This window comes from Chlorocebus sabaeus, chromosome 12 (genome assembly GCF_047675955.1).
Source record: "Chlorocebus sabaeus isolate Y175 chromosome 12, mChlSab1.0.hap1, whole genome shotgun sequence".
Taxonomy (NCBI): domain Eukaryota; kingdom Metazoa; phylum Chordata; class Mammalia; order Primates; family Cercopithecidae; genus Chlorocebus; species Chlorocebus sabaeus.
Genome location: NC_132915.1, coordinates 62,831,752 through 62,858,308, shown reverse-complemented (window position 1 = coordinate 62,858,308; position 26,557 = coordinate 62,831,752). Strand labels below are relative to the sequence as shown.

The 26,557-nt window shown below is 44.6% G+C and overlaps 1 protein-coding gene and 1 long non-coding RNA gene across 4 annotated transcripts in view; one reads left to right on the top strand and one right to left on the bottom strand.

The window, feature by feature from the left end:
• UBAP1 (ubiquitin associated protein 1) overlaps nucleotides 1-12,102 on the bottom strand; it is a 73,257-nt gene extending 61,155 nt beyond the window's left edge. For 2 of the 3 annotated variants that reach the window (XM_073021733.1, XM_073021734.1), the window contains exon 1: nucleotides 11,867-12,102. The gene's annotated coding sequence lies outside the window, so the exon portion shown is untranslated. The remainder of the gene's footprint in view (nucleotides 1-11,866) is intronic. The other variant, XM_073021732.1, reaches the window with a different exon arrangement.
• On the top strand, nucleotides 12,080-24,959 carry LOC119624340 (uncharacterized). Its single transcript, XR_012094825.1, has 2 exons — nucleotides 12,080-12,693; nucleotides 24,823-24,959. It is a non-coding gene; the product is annotated as an uncharacterized lncRNA (long non-coding RNA).
• Nucleotides 24,960-26,557: the final 1,598 nt, after the last annotated feature.

The window sequence follows — 26,557 nt, the reverse complement described above, 5'->3', positions numbered from 1 at the left end:
GCAAAACACACTATTTAAAAAGTTTATACAGGCCAGGGACCGTGGCTCATGCCTGTAATCCCAGCACTTTAGGAGGCCATGGTGGGAGGATCACTTGAGGTCAGGAATTAGAGACTAACCTGGGCAACACAGCAAAACCCCATCACTAAAAAAAATTTTTTTAATTAAAAAAAAAAAAAAAAATTTAAAAAAAAGTCCAAGGCTGAGAGAGGTTGGTTTTTAAATAGGAAGGCTGAACTAGGACTTTTTTTGTTCGCAAATCCACTTTTACTTTTCATTAGTTTAAATCCTTGAGGGGTACAACATCATGTGAATTCTGTGTCCAATGGTCTTAGCAGGAAGATTCCTTTGGAATTTGGCACGGACCATGTCTGTTTCCTTGGTTGCAAATTACCTTTCCACAGATTACTCTGGTTTTGTTTGGTTTGCCACCAGGAGTCACTGTGTTGTTCTTTGCTTTGTATACATAAGCACAAATCTCTTGCCCAAATAGACTTCAGTTTCATCTCAAGCATAAACACCTTCAATTTAAAAACAGTTATGTGCTCTCTTTGATTCTGGAGACCCCACTTTTAGCAAACAAAAAATGGCCTTGGACCACAGCCTTCCAGACACATTTGCCTTTTAGAAGTCCTATTCCCAACAGGCCTCTAAAAGCTTCAAGATGGTGGAAAAAGTAAACTACAGCTTTCGATCTTTCAACTCACTGTCCAGAGTTCTGCCATTACAATATAATCTCTCATGGCTAAAGACACTATTTTAAAAGTTTACACAGGCCAGGCACAGTGAATCACACCCACAATCCTGGTGCTTTAGGAGGCCACAGTGGGAAGACTGCTTGAGGCCAGAAATTTCAGACCAGTGAACATACTGAGAATAATAAATAAATATACTCTCAAGCCCACACCAGAGCTACTGACTCAGAATTTACATTTTAATAATACATCCAGGTTATCCATACACACACTAAAACTTTGAGAATCACTGATCTAAAACAGTGCTGCCCAACAGAACTTTCTACACTGATGGAAATATTTTATATCTCCATTGTCAATGTTGGAGACGTATCAGACAGGGCAGATATAGAATGTCTCAAATTAGAACTGCACCTAAACATAATTTCTTACACTACTAAATGAAATAAATCTCCATTACCCTAATATATATACTCTTCCACTAAATATAATGCCAATAATATATCCAAAGCAGGCTGGGCAATGTGACTCATGCCTGTAATCTCAACACTTTGGGAGGCTGAGGCAGGTGGATCACTTGAACTTAGGAGTTGGAAACCAGCCTGTGCAACATGACGAAACCCCATCTCTACGAAAAATTAAAAAAATAAATAAAAAAAAGAGCCGGGCACGGTGGCATGAGGCCGCAGTCCCAACTACTTGGGAGACTAAGGTAGGAGAATCACCTGAACCCGGGAAGTCAAGGGTGCAGTGAGCTGTGACTGCATCACTGCACTCCAGCCTGGGCAACAGAGAAAGACCCTGTCTCAGAAAAAAAAAAAGAAAAAGAAAAGAAAAGAAAGAAAGGAAAAAAGATTCACTATTAAATTACAACAACTGCCGGGCATAGTGGCTCAAGTCTGTAATCCCAGCATTTTGGGAGGATGAGGAAGGTGGATCCCCTGAGATGAGGAGTTCGAGACCAGCCTGGCCAACATGGTGAAACCCCATCTCCACTAAAAATACAAAAAAATTAGCCAGGCTTGGTGGTGAGGGCCTGTAATCCCAGCTACTCAGGAGGCTGAGGCAGGAGAATCGCTTGAACCTGGGAGGCAGAGGTTGCAGTGAGCCGAGACCACATAACTGTACTCCAGCCTGGGTGACAGAGCAAGACTCCGTCTCAAAAAATAAACAAACAAATAAATTACAAGAACTAGCTAATATTTCTTCTTTAAGAAAACGGATAGGACAGGACATAAACAATTAAAGACCTTCCATGATTTTTGTTTAAGATTTTAATATAAAGTTTTTTTAACTTTTAAAAGTTCAGGCGTACATGTGAAGGTTTGTTACATAGGTAAACTTGTGTCATGGGGGTTTCTTGTACAGATTATTTCGTCACCCAGGCATTAAGCGTAGAACCCGCTAGTAATTTTTCCTGATCCTCTCCCTCCTATTTTTGCAAAAGTATTTTCAGAAAACAAAAGTTGTTAAGTTTGTTTCCTTTTGCTAGAATATCTCACAAATACAGTAAACCTTTGATGAAAAAATGAAATATTTCTGGCCAGGCACAGTGGTTCATGTCTGTAATCCCAGCACTTTGGGAGCTGAGGTGGGTGGATCACCTGAGGTCGGGAATTCAAGTCCAGCCAGACCAACATGGAGAAGCCCCGTGTCTATTAAAAATACAAAATTAGCCAGGCATGGTGGAGCATGCCTGTAATCCCAGCTACTCAGGAGGCTGAGGCAGGAGAACTGCTTGAACCCAGGAGGCGGAGGGTGCAGTGAGCCAAGATTGCGCCATTGCACTCCAGCCTGGGCAACAAGAGCAAAATTCCGTCTCAAAAAATAATAATAATAACAATTAAATATTTCCAATTTTGAAAGTTCACAAACTACCCCTAAAGTCTGCTCCAACAGTAATTTTTAATTTGGTTGACCATTTGACCTTGAATTCCATCCATGGAGCCAGATCACTTCTCTCATAAGGTGTGCTGTAAGACATAATGATCGGCCGAGAGAATCACTTGAACCCTGGAGGCGGAGGTTGCAATGAGTCAAGATCACGTCATACTCCAAGTTAGGCGACAGAGCAAGACAGTCTTTAAAATAAAATTTAAAATATATATATATAATAATCTACTAGAAGAAAGAAATGGGGAAGTTACTGCCCATATCCTTCCCTGTGAAACTACTGAAGGAAATGTTAACACTCCCAAACTATAGAAAGATTTTAGGATTAGGAAGATTCCATTCTTACCAATAAGGCTGCAAACCCCACCTGGGACCAAGACCATGATGACGAGATAAAGCAAAAGACAGGCAAAGCCAGCCTAATCTTTTTTATTATTTATTTATTTTTTTTGGAGATGGAGTTTCTCTCTTGTCGCCCAGGCTAGAGTGCAATGGTGCGATCTTGGCTCACCGAACCTCTACCTCCCGGCTTCAAGCAATTCTCCTGCCTCAGCCTCCTGAGTAGCTGGGATTACAGGAATCCACCACCATGCCTAGCTAGTTTTTGTATTTTAAGTAGAGACAGGGTTTCACCACGTTGGCCAGGCTGGTCTCAAACTCCTGACCTCAGGTGGTCCGCATGCCTCAGCCTCCTAAAGTGCTGGGATTACAGGTGTGAGCCACCACACCCGGCCCAAAATGGCCTAATCTTGAGTCTCCAATAGGTTATTAACGGAGGTTGGGAATAGGCCAGTGGTAGTAACAATAAAAAAGGCAGGGAGTTAAAAGGTAGCTGAAAGTGCCAGGCATGGTGGTTCATGTCTGTAATCCCAGCACTTGGGGAGGCCGAAACTCAAGAATCACTTGAGGCCAGGCATTTAAGACCAACCTGGGTAGCAGGCCAAGATCCTATTTCTTTAAAAAAAAAAAAAAAAAAAAAAAAGCTAAAGACTGAGATTAGCATTCAAATCGTTTAACTTTGTTGCTCTGTTCTATTTACCCATCAAATCTAATGGTAACTAAAAATTTCCTGTTACACTTTTCTGTATTTCATGAGGGACACTTTAAACTATGGTATTTACATAAGTAAGGATTCCCAATGATCTAAGAGCATGCCTTTCATAAATGTCAAAGGTATACTATATATCACTAAACAGTATTTGTAGTGTATTTTTAATCTGGTGGTTGTTTTATATTTCTTTTTTTTTTTTTTTCAGTGAAACCAGATTACTCAGGAGATGTTTTATATTTCAGTGTGATCCTTGCCCAGATCAAATATTTGACTCCTTAGAAGAACAATTTCTAAAGTCAAAGTAATCACTAATCTTCTCACGGAAAAAAGAAAAAATGTTTTTTAGCAGCTTTAATACACAACATAGAAAAATCAATGCCACCAAGATGTACATATGTATTTATACATATAACTTAAGTCATAAGGGTTTAATGGTAAGTAGGAGACACACAAGTCCAAGGAACTGGACAGTTTCTTTTTTAAAAAAAAAAAAAAGCAAAAAACATTATTCTAAGATGTTTCCATATCAACTCTTCCACAATCCACAATTATTCTTGATAAGATAGGAGACACACAAGTCCAAGGAACTGAACAGAGTTTAAAAAAAAAAGAAAAGCAAAATATGTTCTTCTAAGATGTTTCCGTATCAGCTCTTCCACAATCCACAACTATTCTTGATAAAGCCCAATACTGTAAAAACTAGACATCAAAAAAAATTTGAATATATTTTAGTGAAAGTGCTAACAGCTTAGACTGAGTGACACACTATCAATTGTATATAATACTGTCCAAACGAGAAAGGTCTCATTATCAAATCACATTAACATTTAATAAGATGCACATCTCATTCATAAATCTGTTGGTGTCTCAGTTTTGGACAATGTATGAAACCGACATGTAAAGCACAATCCAGCCTCCTTGTAAAACCCTGTGTCCCTATAACTCCAAAGATAACAAGAAAGCAACTTTTAAGAAGTCTGCTTTTGTCATCAAGCAAACATTGGAACTAAACGTCAGATGAGACACCACATTATAGATACGTATACTACCGTATTTATTAAAACAGCATGCCTGGCAGCAAAGAAGGATTTCCCAAATTTGATACAAGCACAAACCGGCCAGGCGCAGAGGCTCACACCTGTAATCCCAGCACTTTGGGAAGCCATGGCGGGTGGATCACCTGAGGTCAGGAGTTCAAGACCAGCCTGACCAATATGATGAAACCCTGTCTCTACCAAAAATACAGAAATTAGCTGGGCGTGGTGGTGGGCGCCTGTAATCCCAGCTATTCGGGAGGCTGAGACAGGAAAATTGCTTGAACCCAAGAGGCGGAGGCTGCAGTGAGCCAAGATCATGCCATTGCACTCTAGCATGAGCAGTAAGAATAAAACTCCATCTCAAAAAAAAAAAAAAAAAAAAAAAAACCCCACACACACAAACCACGAAAGACTGAAAAATTCAGTTCATTAAAATTATGAGCTTTTCTCACCAGAAGACTATGAAGAGATGAAAAGTCAAGTCATAAATTGGGAAAGGATATTTGCAACCTATAAATTAACAAATAATTAGTATCCAGAATATATAAAGAACTCTTAAAAATGAATCAGAAAAAGAGAAACAACCAAAAAATACATATAGGCAACAAAATTGAATATACACTTCGCAGAAGCACAAATGACCAATGAATATATATGAAAAGATGACCAGGTTCAGGAAATGCTGATAAAAAACACCATTTCAGGCCGGGCGCGGTGGCTCAAGCCTGTAATCCCAGCACTTTGGGAGGCCGAGACGGGCGGATCACGAGGTCAGAAGATCAAGACCATCCTGGCTAACACGGTGAAACCCCGTCTCTACTAAAACTACAAAAAAACTAGCCGGGCGAGGTGGCGGGCGCCTGTAGTCCCAGCTACTCGGGAGGCTGAGGCAGGAGAATGGCGTGAACCCGGGAGGCGGAGCTTGAAGTGAGCTGAGATCCGGCCACTGCACACCAGCCTGGGCGACAGAGCGAGACTCTGTCTCAAAAAAAAAAAAACAAAAAAACAAAAAAAAAACACCATTTCAAACAATTTCAAACCCACCAGATTAGAAAAAAAAAATTAATTTAAAGTCTGACAATATCAAGTGTTGGGGAGGAAGTGAAGCAGCCAAAACACACACTGCTGGCTCTTGACTCAGTAACCACAAGATTTACAATTACCATGAGCCAATTCAGTGACTCAAACACTGGAAGTGTTTGGTAAGCATTAAGCAACTGATAATGACCAATCAAGCATTCTGAGAACACATGAGGATTACTGCCAAATACAAATTTTGGCCCTTAATGAACCGGATCCAACCTGACTCAGCAATATAAAAAAGAAACTTTCAGCCATTTATCCAGTTTATCCAGTTTATTTTGTGAAGTACAAAATAACCAGGTATTCATTTCCTCTTAGAATACTGATGACATAATGTAACTAAAATTTTAATGAACCATTTATCATTCCAGTTACACTATTATTTCAATGAAAACAAGCAGTTCACACTGGTATTACTTTAAAACTAGTGCTTATACCTTGTAGGAATTGGAATGGTCCAGTGGCCACCTAAGAGGGGCAAAATGGCATAAAAGAATGCAGCATAGGCATTGAGATTGGACAGATTTCAGCTCAAATTCACTCTACCTAGCTGTTATTTAGTTAAGTTACACAACCTCTGTGATCCTCAGTTTCCTCGGTACATAAAAAACACGCACATCACAACCTACCTACCTAATTCAAGTGTGAGAACTGAGTGTTTTGGGGTTTTTTGTTTTTTGTTTTTTGAGACAGAGACTCGTTCTGTCGCCCAGGCTGGAGTGCAGTGGCATGATCTCGGCTCACTGCAACCTCCGCCTCCCAGGTTCAAGCAATTCTCCTGCCTCAGTCTCCCGAGTAGCTGGGATTACAGGCACCCGCCACCACACCCAGCTAATTTTGTATTTTTTTTTTTTTTTTTGAGACGGAGTCTCGCTCTGCCGCCCAGGCTGGAGTGCAGTGGCCGGATCTCAGCTCACTGCAAGCTCCGCCTCCTGGGTTCATGCCATTCTCCTGCCTCAGCCTCCTGAGTAGCTGGGACTACAGGCGCCGCCACCGCGCCCGGCTAGTTTTTTGTATTTTTTAGTAGAGACGGGGTTTCACCGTGTTAGCCAGGATGGTCTCAATCTCCTGACCTCATGATCCGCCCGTCTCGGCCTCCCAAAGTGCTGGGATTACAGGTGTGAGCCACCGCGCCCGGCCGAATTTTGTATTTTTAGTAGAGACGGGGTTTCACCATGTTAGCCAGGCTGGTCTCGAAATCCTGACCTCAGGTGATCCAACCGCCTGGGCCTCCCGAAGTGCCAGGATGACAGGGATGACTCACAGTGCCCGGCCAAGATTATTTCTTTTGAGGTAGGGTTTTGCTCTGTTGCCCAGGCTGGAGTGCAGGGGCATGATCTTGGCTCACTGCAGCCTCAAGCTCCTGAGCTCAGGTGATCCGCCCACCTCAACCACCCGTGTAGCTGGGACTATAGGCATGAACCACCAACCCCAGCTAATTTTTCTGTAATTTTTGTAGAGATGGGTCTCACTGTGTTGTCCAGGCTGGTCCTGAACTTCTGGGCTCAAGCAATCCGCCCGCCTGGCATTTCCAAAGTGCTGGGACCACAGGCATGAGCCACTGCACCTGGCCAAGTATTTAACAGGGTCGGGTGTGGTGGCTCAAGCCTGTAATCCCAGCACTTTGGGAGGCCGAGGTGGGCAGATCACCTGAGGTCAGGAGTTCGAGACCAGCCTGGCCAACATGGTGAAACCCCATCTCTACTAAAAATACAAAAATTAGCCAGACATGGTGTCAGGCACCTGTAATCCCAGCTACTAAGGAGGCTGATGCAGGAGAATCACTTGAACTCGGAAGGTGGAGGTTGCAGTGAGCCGAGATCGCACCATTGCACTCCAACCTGGGGGATAAGAGTGAGACTTCATCTCAAAAAAAAGGATTGGCTGGGCGCAGTGGCTCACGCCTATATTCCCAGCACTTTGGGAGGCCGAGGCAGGTGGATCACGAGGTCAAGAGATCAAGACCATTCTGGCTAACATGGCAAAACCCTGTCTCTACTAAAAAAATCAGCCGGACGCGGTAGCGCACCGTCTGTAGTCCCAGCTACTTGGGAGGCTGAGGCAGGAGAACCGCTTGAACCCAGGAGGTGGAGGTTGCAGTGAGCCGAGACTGTGCCACTGCACTCCAGCCTGCCGACAGAGCGAGACTCTGTCTAAAAAAAAAAAAAAAGGAAAAAAAGTGTTTAACAATCCTGGCTCATTAGTATATACCTAGTGTCAGCATCCTTTCCTCTGTGAATCTTGCTACTTTCAACTAAAATTTCTAAAACCTGAAATTGTTACTCTCAATTCATAGGAAAATATTACTATTACCTTCAAGTTATTTTCTAATGTTACAGGACACTGTATGTTACATGTTGGAAGAGCACTACTCTGCTTGCTTCTTTTTTCTAATTGAACATACTTTTCCTATAAGAAATTCTGGGCCGGGAGCAGTATCTCATGCCTGTAATCCCAGCACTCTGGGAGGCTGAAGCGGGTGGATCACCTGAGTTGGGGAGTCCAAGACCAGCCTGACCAACATGGAGAAACCCTGTCTCTACTAAAAACACAAAATCAGCCACGCGTGGTGGCACATGCCTGTAATTCTAGCTACTCAGGAGGCTGGGGCAGGAGAATCACTTAAACTTGGGAGGTGGCAGTTGCAGTGAGCTCAGATGGCGCCATTGCACTCCAACCTGGACAACAAGAGCGAAGAAGCTCCGTTTCAAAACAGAAAAAATAAATTCTGAAAAATCCTATTATTTCCTTAGAAATCTGGAAAAGAGGATGGATTTTCATTTGTTTTGGTATAGAAGCAGGGATTCCCATTCTGTGTGGGAAACTAAACCCAGGTGATTTCTAAGCTTCTTTTCAGTTTGAGGTTTTTTTTTTTTTAATTGTTAGAAAAAAAGTTTATTTAATGTTTTAAGGCACTCTGTATTACCTTTTGCATTTCTTGAGAAAGACTGTCTAAAAAAAAACCACCTGATTGATGATTAATAAATATTTTTAATGAATCTGTAAGAAAAAAGATTACTCTTAATCTACATTTGAAAACTCTCAATACATTCAATAATATAATTAAAGAACAGGAAAAACTTGTAATATTGGCATTTACACTCAGGGCTAATGATATTTCAATTATAATGCTGAAAATATTCGGTAAAAATTTTGGTCACTGAATTAAACATCAGGGATCCAGCTGGGCGCGGTGGCTCACACCTGTAATCACAGCACTTTGGGAGGCCAAAGAGGGTAGGTCATTTGAGGTCAGGAGTGTGAGACCAGCCTGGGCAACGTTGTGAAACCCCATCGCTACTAAAACTATAAAAATTAGCTAGGCATGGTGGTGGCTGCCTGTAATCCCAGCTACTTGGGAGGCAGAGGCAGGAGAATCGCTTGAACCTGGAAAATAGAGGTTGCAGTGAGCTGAGATCACGCCACAGCACTCCAGCCTGGGCAACAGTGCAAGGCTCGGTCTCAAAAAACAAATAAATAAATAAACAAACATCAAGGATCCTTAAATACCATAGTTAAAAGATATGCAAGATAATGTGACATTTGCCAGTCAAAAATACATGCACTAGCAGCTCACGCCTTCCAGCAGTTTGGGAGGCTGCGGTGGGAGGATCATTTGAGCTCAGGAGTTCAAAATTAGACTGGGCAACATAAAGAGACCCCAACTCTACAAAAAAAAATTTTTCATTAAAAAATACACTAACAATCATTGATGAAACTTGTCTACAGATCTATTGTTATCTTTTCAGAATACTGTTAGTTTTCTTCAAAATCAAAGTGAAAAAATCTTTCAGATACACAGAAGAAATGCCATGATTAGGAAATCAGTCTTTAAACACTAAACGAAAGAGAAATTGAAGAAGTTTTTATATTTACAGAGTTTAATTTTTTTTCCTTTGCCTTCTTTAAAAAAAACAAACAAACAAAAAAAACACACAGGCCAGGCGCCTGTAATCCCAGCACTTTGGGAGGCCAAGGCCGGAGGTTCATTTGAGGTCAGAAGTTCGACACCAGCCTGACCAACATGGTGAAACCCCATCTCTACTAAAATACAAAAATTAGCCAGCCATAGTGACAAGTGTCTATAAGCTCAGCTACTCAGGAGGCAGAAGCAAGACAGTCACTTGAACCCAGGAGGCAGAGGTTGCAGTGAGCCAAGATCGCGCCACTGCACTCCAGCCTGGGCAACAGACCGAGACTCCCTCAGGAAAAAAATAAAAAGAAACAAACAAAAAAGAAGTTTTTTTTTCCAATGAGGTCCCAGCAGGTTAGCAAAGTTAACTGCTGTGCAATGACAGCGATGGTCACTGACTAAAGAAATACTAAGTTTCGGCCGGGCGCGGTGGCTCAAGCCTGTAATCCCAGCACTTTGGGAAGCCAAGACGGGCGGATCACGAGGTCAGGAGATCGAGACCATCCTGGCTAACACGGTGAAACCCCGTCTCTACTAAAAAATACAAAAAACTAGCCGGGCGAGGTGGCGGGCGCCTGTAGTCCCAGCTACTCGCGAGGCTGAGGCAGGAGAATGGCGTAAACCCGGGAGGCGGAGCTTGCAGTGGGCTGAGATCCAGCCACTGCACTCCCAAATGGGCGACAGAGCGAGACTCCGTTTCAAAAAAAAAAGAAAGAAAGAAACATTAAGTTTCACATCTCCATAATAATAATGATTGTTATTAATGCAACACACAGTATTCAATAAACACAATGAATAGAACAAACTAGAAACAAAAATTTAATAAAATATCACTTATAGTAAGTTAATGCGGACAATGTAATTATTTTAAGACTTGAGACATTTCACATTCTTTGCCATAATACGAAATTTTTTTTTTTAGTCGGAGTCTCACGTTGTCGTCCCGGCTGGAGTGCAAATGACTCGATCTCCGCTCACTGCAACCTCCACCTCCCAGGTTCAAGCCATTCTCCTGCCTCGGCCACCAGAGTAGCTGGGATTACAGGTGCCTGCCACCACACCCGGCTGGCTGTTTGTATTTTTAGGAGAGACGGAGTTTCATCATGTTGGTCAGGCTGGTCTTGAACTCCTGACCTCGTGATCCGCCCGCCTAGGCCTCCCACAGTGCTGGGATTTCAGGCGTGAGCCACAGCGCCCGGCCAATACGGAAACTTTTAGTTTAACTAGGTTGGGACATTAACTAGAAAGAACTATCACTAAAGACTAAGTATCTTCTTTTTCCCCACCATCAAATCTGACAAAATTAAAAAGGAAAACATCCACCATATCTAATCAAATTCTGAAATGCTAATAACTGAAAAGACAAAGCACTAAAGAGTAAAGTTAGAATAGAATATATGTAATACTTAACCAAATTACTAAATCTGGTTTCGCAACACTGTATGGTGACAAAAAAGTATCAATATTTTATTTCAGTTTAACATAAAACGTATTTTTATGCTCAACCACACTTTTAACACGCTAGTCTGGAAACGCATTTGGCAACAAAGGTCAAAGATCACTGATACAGCTCAAATAAATGAACCTGACGTTCCACAAGAAAGACTGGGGCGGTTCCTGAGGCCCAGGTGGACTGTATAGGTAAGCCTCCACCCAAGAAACAAAAAAGGCGGATAAACATACCTGGAGAAAACCAGACAAAGCCAAAGATATCCCCAAAAATCACTCAACTCTGGTCTAGTCTCCACCCTTTCCCCCCAATCTCACTGCCTCAGGGAGAACTAAATCTACACCGCACGTCCCCAGCTCACCCTAAACTCCCCACCACTCACCTTCTTTACTAAAACCTGGGTCCCCCTCCCTGACATCCTCTAGTTCCCACCGAGCTCTCAATCCAGCCCGACATAAGTCTACTATGCCTGTCTTCCAGTAGGGTATTAGTCTCCTTAATCCGAACTCATTTTCCCGCATCCCGTTTACCCTCCGCCCCTTCAACTCCGGTCCCCTCACTCCGACCCTTCTCCCAGAATCCTCCCCAAATCGCGGATCTCCGGCCACTTTTCCCTCCCACCTCCTAGCTCCGGCGCCTTTCACCTCGCTCGGCCCCCCAGCCCGTTTCCTAGTCTCCCAGAACCGGCCCCCCTCCCCCAACTCCGCCCCTCTTCCCCTTCCCCCAGAGGGAGGCCCCTCTCACCTGAATGCCGCTGCTGCCGCCTTCCCAGAAGCCGAAAGGTGCTGGCACCGGCCGGCCTCCGAGGCTCGGTCCCCGCTGAGCTCCCGACGGCCCCTAGGGAGAGCGAACGCCACCACCTCCAACTCTGCCCGCTCCGGGCCAGACCGTCACCGTAGCCACCGCCAGTGCCGCAGCCGCCATGTTGAAGTCCTACTTCCCTCCTCCTTCCCCTCACCGCCCCACCCCTTTGGGCGTCTGACGTCATGGCGCCGCGTTCCACACGCCCGGACCAATGGGAGGAGCCGACGGTGACGTAACTAATCTCCCTTCTAGCGAGGAGCTACTCCGGCAACCTGGAGCGTTGCAATTAGAATGAGTAAACCTTGCTGACCTAAGGGGAAGGAGGAAAGGAGGGGGTCACTAAGAGTGTAAGACTTGGATTTGGCGAGGCGGCCAAAGCGGGAAACCCAAGAGCCTTGAATCACGAAGGGATGCCCAAAGAGTTAGCAGCGAGTCCTACTTGGGAATTAAGACGTCTAGCTTCTGTTCAGGGTCAGCGACCTGATACAACTCATACGCCTTCTGGGCCTCACTTTTCCCATGTATTGAGGACTAAGTTGAAAGGTGACCTCTAGGCCGCGCGCAGTGGCTCACGCCTGTAATTCCAGCACTTTGAGAGGCCAAGGCAGGAGGATCGCTTGAGCCTGGGACGTCGAGGCTGCGGTAGCTGTGATCGCGCCACTGCACTCCAGGAGGGCAACGGAGCGCGACTCTGTATCAAAAGAAAAAAAAAGAAAGTTGACCTCTGACTCTTCCTTCAATTCTGACATTCTATGGGTTTAAACCAGGTAATCCAATCCCAAGCCTTCACTACCTTCTGTGGGGGTTGTTGTTGTTGTTTCTGTTCGTGGTGTTTTTTGGTTTTTTGAGACAGGGTCTCGCTCTGTCGCCTAGGCTGGAGTGCAGTGGCGCGATATTGGCGCACTGCATCCTCCACCTATCGGGCTCAAGTGATCCTCCCACCGCAGCCTTCTGAGTAGCTTGGACTACAGATGCATGCCACCATGCCTGGATAATTTTTATTATTGTATATATATGGAGAGATGGGGTCTCATCATGTTACCCAGGCTGATCGTAAACTTCTGGGCTCAAGCCTCGCAGTCTCCTAAATTGCTGGGATTATAGGAGTGAGCCATGGCGCTGGCCTTCTGTGTCTTTCTATGTCTGCTGGAATTAGGAGATAGAGAATTATTAATTGAATATGATGAATCTTGAGTCCAGGAGTTCAAGATCAATCTAAGCAACATAATGAGACCCCCGTCTCTACAAAAAGTTTGGTAAAAATTAGGTGAGGCTGGGCAACATAGTGAGACCTTGTCTCTACAAAAACTCAAAAAATTATCTGGGCATGGTGGCACGTGCCTGTGGTTCCAACTATTCAGGAGGCTGAGATAGGAGATCACTTGAGCCTGAGAGGTCGAGGCTACAGTGAGCCAGGATTGTGCCAGTGTACTCCAAACATGGGTGACAGAGCAAGATCTTGTGTCAATAAAATAAAATAAAACGACTAGGCACGATGGCTCTCGCCTGTAATCTCAGCACTTTGGGAGGCCAAGATGGTCAGATTGCTTGAGCTCAGGAGTTTGAGACCATCCTGGGCAACGTGGTAAATCGTCATCTCTAACAAAAAAAAAAAGTTGGGCATGGTGGTGCACAACTGTAGTGCCAGCTATTAGGCTCTGCAAAGTGAGACCCTGTCTAAAAATAAAATAATTAAAATTGTAAAAAATTATCCAGACATGGTTGCACACATCTGTGGTCCCAGCTAGTTAGGAGGCTGAGGTGAGAAAATGGCCTCAGCCTGGGAGGTTAAGGCAGCTGTGAGCAATGGTCATGCCACTGCACTCTAGCCTGGGCAACAGAGCAAGACAGTCTCAAAAAAAAAAAATTTAAATTTAAAAAAAAATAATGTCGGATATGGTGGCTCATGCCTGTAATCCAGCACTTTGGGAGGCCGAGGCAGGTGGATCACGAGGTCAAGAGTTCGAGACCAGCCTGGCCAACATAGTGAAACCCCGTCTCTACAAAAATACAAAAAAAATTAGCCGGGCCTGGTGGCGGGTGCCTGTAATCCCAGCTACTCAGCAGGCTGAGGCAGGAGAATGGCTTGAACCCGGGAGGCGGAGGTTGCAGTGAGCTGAGATCACTCCCTTGCACTCTAGCCTGGATGACAGAGTGAGACTCCGTCTCAAAAAAAAAAGTTAACTCTACTAAAAGTCAGAGTAGGATGGGTGTGATGGCTCAGGCCTGTAATCCCAGCAGGTTGGGAGACCAAGATAGGAGAATTGCTTGAGGCTAGAAGTTCGAGACCAGCCTGGGCAACATAGGGAGGCCTCGTCTCTACAAAAAAAAAAAAAAAAAAAAAAAAAATTTAATTAGCCCTAGGTGGTGCTGCTCACCTATAGTGCTCCCTAACTCAGGAGACACCAGCAAGAGGATCACTGGATTTCAGGAGTTCAAGGCTGCAGTGAATATGATTGTACCACTGCACTCCAGCCTAGGTGACAAAGCAAGACTCTTTCTCAAAAAATTAAAAAAAAAAAAAGAGAGAGAGAGATAATGGTATAACAGGTCCATTTATTGTTTTGAATAAAATTTACTTCTGGCTAAGAAAGATTTACATTTCTATACTTTCTGGATGCATAAAGTGTGTATACACTACCATGTCTACTTCTCTAGCCCTATTTTTTCTTCGGAACTTAAGTAGAGAGAAGATAATGTTTGTACTCTGAAGGATACAGCAGTTTTAACTCACAGTGAAAAGGTGTGCATTTCAGAAAGGGGGGTCAAAGTGAGCAGAGAACAGTAAGTCACCAATTCCGGATTCTTTGCCTACTTAGTTCAACAGGTAAATGGCAGCCACGCGTTTGTTGAGAGAGCAGTGAGCTGAGCAAAGCTCTTCAGCATGAGAATCAAAATGGTAGCAATGAATAAAATAGATTGAAGACTGCATGGTAGATTTCTGCATCAAGTAAAAGATTCATACCTGAACTAAAGCAGAAGCAGGGGATGATGGAGTCTGGAGCAAGTTTTAGGAGATAGACTCAACTAGATTTAGAGACCTACTATATAGGAGGAAAAACAGTGAAAAAGAATAAGTCATGTTTGGGGTCTGTCATTAGAAGAAACAAGACTTAAGGTTTACTGTGCTAAGAGAGATAATAATGCTAAGAGAGATAATAATGAATTCAGCTAGGCAAGCTGAGATTAAGATGATGGCAAAATTTTAAAGAGGGAATGTGGGCTTGGAAATCAGGAAAGAGGTAAGAAGTATACATATGTAGTGTATTGGTACTCCTTGAATAAATAGACTTTTCATTCATTTACTTAACAAATATTATTGAGTATACCAGGCACTGTCCTAAGCACTGGGGATATAGCAGTATACAAAACAGACCCATGTAGGCCGGGCACGGTGACTCACTCCTGTAATCCCAGCACTTTGGGAGGCCGAGGCAGGTGGATCACCTGAGGTCAGGAGTTCAAGACCAGCCTGGCCAACATAGTGAAAACCTGTGTTTACTAAGAATACAAACATTAGCTGGTGTGGTGTGTGGTGGCAGGTGCCTGTAATCTCAGCTACTCGGGAGGCTGAGGCAGGAGAATTGTTTGAACCCGGGAGGTGGAGGTTGCAGTGAGCTGAGATTGTGCCACTGCACTCCAGCCTGGGCAACAGAGCGAGACTCCGTCTCAAAACAAAAAAAATCTGGGCTGTCATAGAGCTTACATTCTAGAGGAAGATAATAGATTATGAGGACGTCCTAAGAAGTATAAAGCAAGGAAAAGGATATGGAAAATATACATGGTCGAGGGTGGGCACAATGGCTCATGCCTGTAATCCCAGCACTTTGGGAAGCCAACGTGGGTAGATCACAAGGTCAAGAGTCCACAAGACCAGCCTGGCCAATATGGGGAAATTCCGTCTCTACTAAAAATACAAAAAACTTAGCAGGTCGTGGTGGCGCATGCCTGTAATCCCTGCTACTTGGGAGGCTGAGGCAGGAGAATTGCTTGAACCTGGAGGCAGAGGTTGCGGTGAGCCGAGATCACACCATTGCACTCCAGCCTGGGCAACAAGAGCAAAACTCCATCTCAAAAAAAAAGAAAAGAAAAGAAAGAAAGAAATGGAAAGGAAGTGGGGGCATTTCCCTAGAAAAACAAATACCTCTTCACCTTCCTAGGAGTGATTAATACTTGTCAGTTTCTAGGTGTGAATCCCAGTGTTGACTCACCTGGGGCCAGAAGAGGCTGAATAGGATGCCAATCCTCTGTTTCCCCTACCCTATGTCTTTCCCTCTCAGTGCACGTAGACAGTGGCCAGCATACTTGCTGGCCTGTTAACAGCAATACAGGAAAAAAAGGGGCACCAACCTGCACCCTTCCTCTTTCCATCTTCTTTCTCCCTCCCTTTATACACCAGGCATTTGCAATGTCTAAGAACAGAGACAGAAAAAACAGACGACCACCTCTACAATATTTCATTCATTTAGCCATCCAGTACTGACTAAGTCCCACCATGTGCCAGGTACTACAAGTCTGCAAAGATGCTCCCAAGGTAGCCCAATGAGGGAAGCAGATAGGTGTCCAGATAATTATGGCACCTGACAGAAAATAAACCGAGTCCGGCCGGGCGTGGTGGATCAAGCCTGTAATCCTAGCACTTTGGGAGGCTGAGGCGGGCAGATCACGAGGTCAGGAGATCGAGACCATCCTTGGCTAACACGGTGAAACCCCTGTCTCTACTAAAAATACAAAAAATTAGCCAGGCGTGGTAGCACACACCTGTAGTCCCAGCTACTTGGGAGGCTGCGGCAGGAGAATCGCTTGAACCCGGGAGGTGGAGGTTGCGGTGAGCAGAGATCACGCCACTGCACTCCAGCCTGGGCAACAGAGCGACACTCTGTCTCAAAAAATAAAATAAAATAAAATAAACTGAGTCCCCTAAGTAGCACAATCCATGCCTGAGGAGTAGAGAGGAGAGGTACACTTGAGAAATTGGGAGACTTCATGGAAAATCAAAGATTTAAGTTAGACCTTAAAGGCCAGATAGAATGAAGGGTGCCCAAAGTAGTCTGGGCAAAGGCATGGATGCAAGAAATTTCCAGGAATGTTCAGGATCAGTAAGTAGAGCAAAGGGTATATATAGAAGAGCAGAAGGAGATAAGTTTGGAGAAACCAAGAAGGAAGAGGCTTGGCTTGGGTTTAACAGTTTTAAGTCTATAAGAAAAGTCACTGGCATCCTTGGCAAAGACATCTTTTCTCCTGGAAAAATCAAGAGAAAAGTTAGGATGAATCCTTAGAACCTTAAAGGTCAGATTGAAACCTTTTGCCCTTCCCCAGAAACTCACAGTTAAAACAAAGGACTCAGATCTCTGGGTAACCTCTGAGGCTTCTCTCAATTCTAAGAATGATGTGATGACCATCATATAAAGATTCAATTATCCTGATGACCATGAGATAGATAATTTTCCATTCCAACAGATGAATACACAAACACAAAAAGTTATACTAAAATATTAAAAGAGAATATAGAAGAATATTTTCTGAATTATGGGATGGAAAGAACTTGTCTAATCATAACACCAAATGCAGAAGCCATGACAGATTTGATGATGGCAAAAGACCCCATACACAAAGTGAAAAGATAAACTGGAAGAAAATATTTGTAACCTATATAACAGAAAAAGTTAATTTTCCCAATATACAAAGAATTCTACAAATCAGTATGAAAAATTGAATGATTCAATTAAGAAAAAAAAAAGTGTGTATAGCTTGCAAGAGGAAATTAGCCAAAGAAGAAACAAATAGCTAGTGAACATATGAGAAAATGGTCAATATCACCGATAATTTTTTTTTTTTTTTTTTTTTTTTTGATATGGAGTCTCACTTTGTCACCCAGGCTGGAGAGCAAAGGCACGATCTCAGCTCACTGCAACCTCTGCCTCCTGGGTTCAAGCAATTCTCCTGCCTCAGCCTCCTGAGTAGCTGGGATTATGGGGATGCACCACCACGCCCGGCTAATTTTTGCATTTTTTAGTAGAGACAGGGTTTCACCATGTTGTTCAGGCAGGTCTCGAACTCCTAACCTTGTGATCCTCCCCACCTCGGCCTCCTAAAGTGCTAGGATTACAGGCGCGAGCCATCACACCAGGCTGATAATTTTTGAAAACAAAACAAGGCTCTAATTTTTACCTAACAAATTGGCAAAAGCTAAAAGGATCAAGTATATCCAATGCTGGGTCTGATGCAGTGGCTTATGCTTATAATCTCAGCACTTTGGGAGGCCGAGGCAGGAGGATCCCTTGAGGCCAGGAGTTTGAGTCCATCCTGGGCAACAGGGCCTTGTTCTGTCACCCAGGCTGGAGTGCAGTAGTGCAATCATAGATCATTGTAGCTTCAAACTTCTGAACTTAAGGGATCGTCCCGCCTCAGCCTCCCAAGTAGCTGGGACTGCAGGTGCATGCCACCATACCTGGCTGATTTTTATTTTATTTTATTTTATTTTATTTAAGCTTTGTTTGCTTGTGTTGTTTTCTTTTGAAATGGAGTCTTGTTCTGTCATCCAGGCTGGAGTGCAGTGGCACAATCTCAGCTCACTGCAACCTCCGCCTCCTGGGTTCAAACGATTCTCCTGCCTCAGGCCTCCAAGTAGCTGGGATTACAGGCATGCGCCACCACACACAGCTATTTTTTTATATTTTGGGTAGAGATGGGATTTCTCCATGTTGGCTAGACTGGTCTCGAACTCCTGGCCTCAAGTGATCCACCTGCCACACCTCCCGAAGTGCTGGGATTACAAGTATGAGTCACTGCACCCAGCTTGTGGGGTTTTTTGTTTGTTTGTTTGTTGTTTTTCTTTTTTGAGACACGGTCTCAATCTTCTGCCACCCAGGCTGGAGTGCATTGGCGTGATCTCAGCTCACTGCAACCTCTGCCTCCCAGGCTCAAGAGATCCTCCCACCTCCACCTCCAGAGTAGCTGGGACCACAAGCACACACGACCATGCCTGACTAATTATGTGTATTTTTGGTAGAGACAGGGTTTTACCATGTTGCCCAGGCTGGTCTCGAACTCCTGAGCTCAAGCAATCTGCCAGCCTCGGCTTACCAAAGTGCTAGGATTATAGGCATGAGCCATGGCACCCTGCCATTTTTTTTTTTTTTTTCCTTTTTTGTAGAGTCAGGATCTCGCTATATTGACCAGGCTGGTCTCAAACTCTTGGCCCCAAGCAATCCTGCTGCCTTGGCCTCCCAAAGCGCTGGAGTTGCGTGCATGAGCTACCATGCTCAGCGCCCCCATCTTAACTGATTTTAAAAAATTATTTAGGGCCGGGTGCGGTGGCTCACACCTGTAATCCCAGCACTTTGGGAGGCCGAGGCGGGCGGATCATGAGGTCAGGAGATCGAGACCATCCTGGCAAACACGGTGAAACCCCACCTCTACTAAAAATACAAAACAAAAAAAAAGTTGGCAGGCGTGGTGGCGGGCGCGTGTAGTCCCAGCTTCTCGGGAGGCTGAGGCAGGAGAATCGCGTGAACCCAGGAGGTGGAGCTTGCAGTGAGTCGAGATCAGGCCACTGCACTCCAGCATGGGTTGACAGAGCAAGACTCAAAAAAAAAAAAAGAAGTATATCCAATGGTGCATAGATGGATAAACAAACTTTTTTTTTCTTTTTCTTTTTTAAAAGAAACAGTCTCTCTATGGTGCACAGGCTGGTCTCAAACTCCTGGTCTCAAGCAATCCTCCCACCTTGACCTCCCAAAATGCTGGAATTAGGCATGAGCCACCTTGTCTAGCAAAATAAGCATTCTCATACACTGCTGACAACAGTATAAATTGATAGAATCTTTTCATGGAGCAATTTGGCAGTAACTCTCACAGTTACAGCAGTATACTGTGGAGTAAAAAGCAAGTTGCAGAATAATGCATATTGTATTTATTTTCGCAAAAAAAAAATGCGTGTAGAGACAGTCTATATGTGTGTGTGTATATATATGTATGTGTGTGTATATATACACATATATATAAGCATGGATGAAAAACTGAAAGGACACACACTAAACTATTATTTGTTGCTATGGAGGAAATAGGACTTGGCTGGAGTGGGGTGGGCAGCAGAACTTGGGACTAAAGAAGGAGGGGAGGTCAGGCACAGTGGCTCACGTGTGTAATTCCAGCACTTTGGGAGGCTGACTTTGGGAGGCCAAGGTGGACGGATCACTTGAGGTCAGGAGTTCGAGAACAGCCTGGCCAACATGGTGAAACCCGTCTCTACCAAAAATGCAAAAAAAAAAAAAAAAAAATTAGCCAGGCCTGGTGGCACGCGCCTCTAATCCCAGCTACTGAGGAGGCTGAGACAGGAGAAAAGCTTGAACTCGGGAGATGGAGGTTGCAGTAAGCTGAGATCACACCACTGCGCTCCAGCCTGGGCGACAGAGCGAGACTCCTTCTCAAAAAAACAAAACAAAAAAAGAAGAAGAAGAAGAAGGGGAAGTGGAAACCACGTAGAAGAGATGCAGCCCCATAGCCAAAAGAGGAAGAACTACCCTAGCTTCTTCCTTCCTCTCACTTCCAATCTTCTTCCAGTGCCTCCCATTGGCTGAATATAGCTAGTATGTGGTTGTCAAAGAAGCTGGAAAATGTAGTTTTCAGAAGAACAGAGAAAGAGTCTGAGAACAAAGATGCAATGACCAGCCTCTAAAAAGTGATTTGGTAGTTCAGAGACTTAATAAAAAGGGCCAGGTGTGGTGGCTCACGCCTATAATCCTAGCACTTTGGGAGGCCGAGATAGGTGGATCACCTGAGGTCAGGAGTTTGAGACCAGTCTGGCCAACATGATGAAACCCCATCTCTGCTGAAAATACAAAAAAAATTACCTGGGCATGGTGGCACATGCCTGTAGTCCCAGCTATGTGGGAGGCTGAGGCAGGAGAATTGCTTGAACCCGAGAGACAGAGGTTGCAGTGAGCTGAGGTCATGCCACTGCACTCCAGCCTGGGCAACAGAGTGAGACTCAAAAAAAAAAAAAAAAAAGAATTAATGAGAGAGTTGGAGAACCAGATATGAAAAGCAGTAGAAAATTTAGAGAGAAAAAAAACACACACACACACAGCAGGAAGCACAGCAAAGAGTTATCCTGTAATATAGTAAAAGATAATTGTATTAAGCTTTTAAAAATGGGGTTAGTAGACTGTCCTGGCAGTGGGCCAGAAGACCTCTATGCATGGTAATTCATTCAGCTAATTAATAGACTTAGGTCTACTATACACCAAGCTCTGTGCTGCAATGGGAACAAAGGTTAAACAAGACCAGGCTTCAGCCATCAAAACTCTCAGGAGAAAGACAAACTTGTAAGACACACAATTACAATAGAGTTAAATCTTATCAGTGAGCTCAAGGACAAGGCCTGCCATTAGGCTGAACTGTACCTTTGTGCATAATAGGAAAAGGCACCCTCCCTAAGAGGATGCAGTGCCAGGGCATACAGCTTGGCAAGGTGCGTGCAGCTGGATTTCAGTCCTCCCTGGTCCCTGAGCCAGGCACTTTTGTACAGAGTATAAAGGACATATCCATACTTGGCTTTCTTGTTTGAGGAGGAAGAGACTGGCACCTATGGAAGGAGGGTAGAGGCATCCTCTGAGGATGTGTACCTGTGCAGCAGGGAGCCCTAGGACACCAGCCTCCTAGCCCAGAACATCATGGGAAACTTCGGTGGCTTCCCTTGCTTCTGGAGCTGCTGTGACAAGGAGTTGGCAAAGGAAATTCCCAGAAATTTGGAAAGGCTCCTTTGGAAGGAAAAATTGACAGATGGTGTTTGTAGTTTTGCTTTGGTTCTCCTATCGGAGTGAATCCCAGATGTTTTCTTCAGTTTCCAAGATAGTGTTAGATTGAAAAGTCTCCTTTGCCCAAAAATAATGAAATGTCAGTATACACAGTTAAGTGTGGGCACATGGACAAGTGAATCCTGTGCCAGGTCAGCAAAGCGTGATTTGCTGCTGTGTGAATCCAAGGTTTAGAGTTACCATTCTAGTTTTCTCTTTTTACTTTTATTTATTTTTTGAGACAGGGTCATGTTCTGTCACCCGGGCTAGAGTGCAGTGGTGTGATCACAGCTCACTGCAGCCTTAACCTCCTGGCCTCAAGTGATTCTCCCGCCTTAGCATCCCAAATAGCTGGAACTGCAGGCATGTGCTACCACATCCAGCTAATTAAATAATAATAATAATAATTCTGGACAGGCACGGTGGCTCACGCCTGTAATCCCAGCAGTTTGGGAGGCCAAGGTGGGCGGACCACTTGAGGTCAGGAGTTCAAGAGTAGCCTGACCAACATGGAGAAACCCCATCTCTACTAAAAATACAAAATTAGCTGGGCGTGGTGGCACATGCCTGTAATCCCAGCTGCTCGGGAGGCGGAGGCAGGAGAATCACTTGAATCCAGCAGGCAGAGGTTGCAGTGAGCCGAGATCGCTCCATTGCACTCCAGTCTGGGCAACAAGAGCGAAACTCCATCTAAAAAAAAAAAAAAAAAAAAAATTGTGAGGATGAAATCTTCTAGAGTTTTCTTAAAAACATTTTTTTTACACAAAACACATGAATTATTTCCCATTGTAAATGATTCAGACACTAGAAAGTATATTTTAGGGACAGGTACAGTGACTCACACCTGTAATCCCAGCACCTTGGGAAGCTGAGGCAGGCAGATTTCTTGACACAGGAGTCAGCCTGGGCAATATAGTGAGATCCCGACTCTACAAAAATACAAAAAATTAGCTTGGCGTGGTTACACATACCTGAAGTCCCAGCTACTTGGGAAGCTGAGGTGGGAGAATCGGTTGAGCCTAGGAGGTCGAGGCTGTAGTGAGCTGAGATCACACTACTGCACTTTAACCTAGGCAACAGAGTGACACTCTGTCTCAAGAAAAAAAAAAAAGAAAAAAAAAAAGAAAGTGTGTTTTAGGGATGTTGTGGTGTATGTGGTGTGCTCCTCTAGATCTCTCCTCTTCTGAACTACTGAAACCCTTACTCTCCCAACTGCTGGAAATGTTAAGGGCTGTCAGCTGGCAGTTAAGCACCCCACACAACCCTGCCAGGCACGGTGGCTCACACCTGTAATCCCAGCAATTGGGGAGGCCAAGGCAGGCAGATCACCTGAGGTCGGGAATTTGAGACCAGCCTGACCAAAATGGAGAAACCCCATCTCTACAAAAAAAATACAAAATTAGGCCAGGTGCGGTGGCTCACGCCTATAATCCCAGCACTTTGGGAGGCCGAGGTGGGCCAATCACCTGAGGTCAGGAGCTGGAGAGCAGCATGGCCAACATGGTGAAACCCCGTCTCCACAAAATATACAAAAAAAATTAGCCGGGCGTGGTGGGGGGCACCTGTAGTCCTAGCTACTCGGGAGGCTGAGGTAGGAGAATTGCTTGAACCCAGGAGGCAGAGGTTGCAGTGAGCCGAGATCGCGCCATTGCACTCCAACCTGGGCAACAGGAGTGAAACTCTGTCTCAAAAAAAAAAAAAAAAAAAATGCACCCCACACAACTTTGGCTGAGAGGAGCTGCCTCATTTAAAGTCATGCTCATGGTAACCCACATTCAGAGACTGATTAGTGCAGGGTTATAAAGACCCCATTACCCTGGCCCCAGTGAGGGAAAATTTTATAGGTCCAGTGCTCTGCATGGAATTGACTGAGAATGTTTTGTGAATGCCCTGCCACCTAACTAGTCTTGCTTCTTTCACTCTCCCAAGGATAGTGATCCTAAAAGCACTCTTCAGTAAACTTTCTGGAATCAAATCTCTGCCTCCTGGGGAACCCAATTTACAATAATTGGTACCAGGAGTGATCCAAGAAAGTAAACCCTAAAATGAAATTTGGGAGTCACTCAGCAGTCTATTGACAATGAGGATATCACCACTAGTGATAGGTGAAACACTGTTAGCCCCTAGCATGTGATAGTAATACAGTTGTTAAAAATTTCACCAGTGGTTAATGGAGATGTTTTACCCAAGGAAAGAGTACATGGGAGAGTCGGGGAGCACAATGTATTAGGCATTTTAGAAGTAATAGGATGTTTGTTGCTGGGGATAATAGATCCTTTGAAGAAAGACAATAAAGATTAAGTGTGAAAGTCAAAGGACCTTCTTGGCAGTATATAAAGATACTATCATCTCCTGCAGCCAGAGGGCAGAAAAACCTGAGGATCAGGCCTAAAACATAATTATAAAATTTGCAGAGCTCTAGAGAGGTTGAATTCTCAGCCCTGGCAGGTTAGCTACCAAGGTTAGAGTCCTGATTGACAAAGAGTAAAAATGGGAGGCCAGGTGTGGTGGCTCATGCCACTAATCCTAGCACTTTGGGAGGCCAAGGCTGGAGTATCACTTGAGCCCAGGAGTTCGAGACTAGCCTGAGCAACATGTTGAAACCCTGTCTTTACAAAAAATTACCAGGGCATGGTGGCATGCATGTGTGGTTCCAGCTACCTAGGAGACTGAGGTGGGAGGATTGATTCAGCCCACAAGGTCAAGGCTGCAGTGAGCCTCAGTCACACCACTGCACTCCAGCATGGGTGACAGAGTGGGACCCTGTCTCAAAGAAAGAAAGAAAATGGGAGACATAGGATGGCAATATCTGGGTCGATATACTTGAAAATCATTAACTTCCAGTTTTTCCTGTACCTCTGGGCCTTCGCAAGTGGCCAGATGTAGTTTAGATATTTGTCCCCACCCAAATCTCATGTCGAATTTTAATCCCCAATGCTGGAGGTGGGGCCTGCTGGGAGGTGTTTGGATCATGAGGGTGGATCCCTCATGGCTTGGTGGGTGCAGTCTTCGTGACAGTGAGTTCTCACGAGAGCTGGTCATTTAAAAGTGTGTGCACCTCGCTGCCACTTCCTCTTTCTCTTGCTCCCATTCTAGCCATGTGATGTCCCTGCTCCCCCTTTGCCTAATGCTATGATTGGAAGCTTCCTGAGGCCTCCCTGGAACAGATGCTGCTATGCTTTCTGTACAGACTACATAACTATGAGCCATTAAACATCTTTTCTTATAAATTACTCAGTGTCAGGTATTTTCTTTTTTTTTTTAAGTTCAGGGGTACCTGTGCATGCAGATTTGTTACATAGATAAACGTGTGCTGTGGTGGTTTGCTGCACAGATCATCCCATCACCTAGGTATTAAGCCCAGCATCCATTAGCTATTCTTCCTGATGCTGTCCCTCCTCCCCACCAGGTATTTCTTCAGAGCAGCGCAAGAAGGACCCAACACACTGCCTATTCCTCTTCGTTAAAGATTAGCATTCCCCCTTGCTTGAAGATGATGTAAAAATACCTGCCTTACAAGATAGGTGCCTCTTTACCCAGGCGTGGTAGTGCGCACCTGTAATCCCAGCTACAGCTACTCAGGAGGCAGAAGCCGGAGAATCACTTAAACATGGGAAGTCGAGGCTGTAGTGAGCCGAAATTGCGCCACTGCACATCAGCCTGGGTGACAGAGCAAGATCCTGTCTCAAAAAAAAAAAAAAAAAAGATAGGTGCCTCACCATCTGGATCTACTCTAAAGTCCCAACCTAATCATTAGACCAATAACTAAAATAACAACATGAATGACCAGGACGTGCCAAAGGAGGAAAGGGACTATAGCTAAAGGAGCTGCAGAACATAACCAATACGTACTGACAAACACCGGGAGAATATTAATGGGACTGGATTCTGAGGATTCCAATTCTCAACCAAAATAGGGAGAGGTTATCAACTTGGAACACAGGATTTAATACCCTGACAAGGACCCTGAGAAATAGTGCTAACATATTCCTAGGATGGGTCTTATGAGCTTAGAAAAAGTGATGGGCTGTAATAAATACATAGGAATATGAGGCCGGGCAGCTCACATCTCTAATCCCAGCTCTTTGGGAAGCTAAAGTGAGCAGATCACTTGAGGTCAGGAGTTTGAGAACAGCCTGGCCAACATGGTGAAACCCCATCTCTACTAAAAATACAAAAATTAGACCGAGTGTGGTGGCTCATGCCTCTAATCCCAGCACTTTGGGAGGCTGAGGTAGGTGGATCACCTGAGGTCAGGAGTTTGAGACCAGCCTGGCCAACATGGGGAAACCTTGTCTCTACTAAAAATACAAAACATTAGCCAGGCAAGGTGGTGTGTACCTGTAATCCCAGCTGCTGGGGAGGCTGAGGCAGGAGACAGAGCTTGCTGTGAGACGAGATCACACCATTGCACTCCAGCCTGGGCAACAAGAGTGAGACTCCATCTCAAAACAACAACAACAACAAAAATTAATAGGGAGTGGTGGCTCGCACCTGTAATCCCAACTACCAGCTACTTGGGAGGTTGAGGCAGGAGAATTGCTTGAACCCAGGAGGGCGAGGTTGCAGTAAGCCGAGATCGCACCACTGCACTGCAGCCTGGGCAACAGAGTGAGACTCTGTCTCAAACAAACAAACAAGAGGCCAGGTACGGTGGCTCACGCCTGTAATCCTAGCACTTTGGGAGGCTGAGGCGGGTGGATCACCTGAGGTCAGGAGTTCAAGACCAGCCTGGCCAACAGAGTGAAACCCCGTCTCTACTAAAAATACAAAAATTAGCCGGGCGTGGTGGCAGGCACTTGTAATCCCAGCTACTCAAGAGACTAAGGCA